Consider the following 1,518-nt stretch of genomic DNA (forward strand, 5'->3'; position numbering starts at 1 on the left):
AAAAGTTGGACGGTGAAGGAACAGGAGGAAAAAAATATTGATGCTTTTGAAAATTTGGTCTTGGGAGAAGATTCCTGAGAATATCATGGATAGCCAAAGAAACAAACCAATGGATCATTGTTATTATCTTAGCTGCTACACCTTGGGAAGTAAAAGCCATTTTTTCCCTTGTAGTATGCATTTGAATCATACCATCTTAGCAACCATAACCCCCCCCTTCTTTGCACATTCATCTTATCCTAAGCAAACATCTGAATCATCTAATACAAGTCCATTTTCCCCCCTCTTTAATTAGGCAAAGAGCCAAGGTGTGCAACTTTCATCAAGTTCCCACCCCTTTGCTTACATCACAAGGCCACTCTCGGTCAGAAGACTTTATCCTAGATGGGTGGACAAAATACTACATGCTTTTGACTATTGATCAGCAAATCAGGGTCCTTCAAATTTTATCCATCCCTTCCCCTCCCTCTCCCTTCTTGGGGGGTGGGGGTGGAAATTTATCATCCCTTTGGAGTTTGATAAACTTCACTGGGGGTATATATCTGGACTGCAAAACCCCAGAAGACTATAATATGGCAGTGTCCATAAAATAACTCTGCTCCCCATCTCTGTTAGTGGTCCTGAATTTTTGCAGTTCAGAAATGAGAATCCTATTGGGATTAAAAATCCCTTTATGGCACTCCAGCAAGAGCCATGCGACTCTAAAGACCACTAGAGAGCAAAGACGGTACGAGGGGAAAAAATAATAATAATCTGGATTAGTACATCACAATAATCCATAAAGTAATTGTTTACAGTAAGTCACTGTGTTGTTCGTAAAGGAGTTATTTGTGAAAGGGGCTTGAAATGTTGCACCAGAGCCCAGCCACGATCATCTGCAAAGAACGGGTCCTGCTTTTTTGGGGGGGGCGGGCTGCCGGAGAAGCTGCACCATTGCTCCTTAACCCATGAGGTCAACATTCTCAACAGCGAAAACAAAACTAGAGAGTTTTGTAAAACAACCCATTCAGCTCATCCCATCTTGGGGGTGGGGGGTGGGAAACCATAGGGCCCACCCTGCCATCCTTTAACAACTGGGACATCTGCCTCTCCCATAGTCCCCAACCTCCACGGCCACTCTACCTGTGAATGATGGGGGAACTGTCCTCTACGGCCATTCTGAGACTGCCCGATGGGGGAAGGGGGCAATTTTTTTTGAAGGTGGGGACCTCTGTGCAACGTCCTCCCTTCTTTCTCCCAGGGCTAAAGAAGCAGGCGCCCCCTTATTTTATTTTTTATTTATTTTAATTCCATTTATATCCCGCCCTTCTCCGAAGACTCAGGGCGGCTTACAAGCTTAGCAGTAGCCTTCATTCTATGTCTATGCCTGCTTATTAGGGCTTTCACACACACCCCCAAGCGGCATTATTACAAAGTCAGCTTAATTGCCCCCAACAATCTGGGTCCTCATTTTACCGACCTCGGAAGGATGGAAGGCTGAGTCACAACCTTGAGCCTGGTGGGATGCGAACCTGCACT

This window comes from Vipera berus, assembly GCF_964194415.1.
Source record: "Vipera berus genome assembly, chromosome: 9".
NCBI classification, from domain to species: domain Eukaryota; kingdom Metazoa; phylum Chordata; class Lepidosauria; order Squamata; family Viperidae; genus Vipera; species Vipera berus.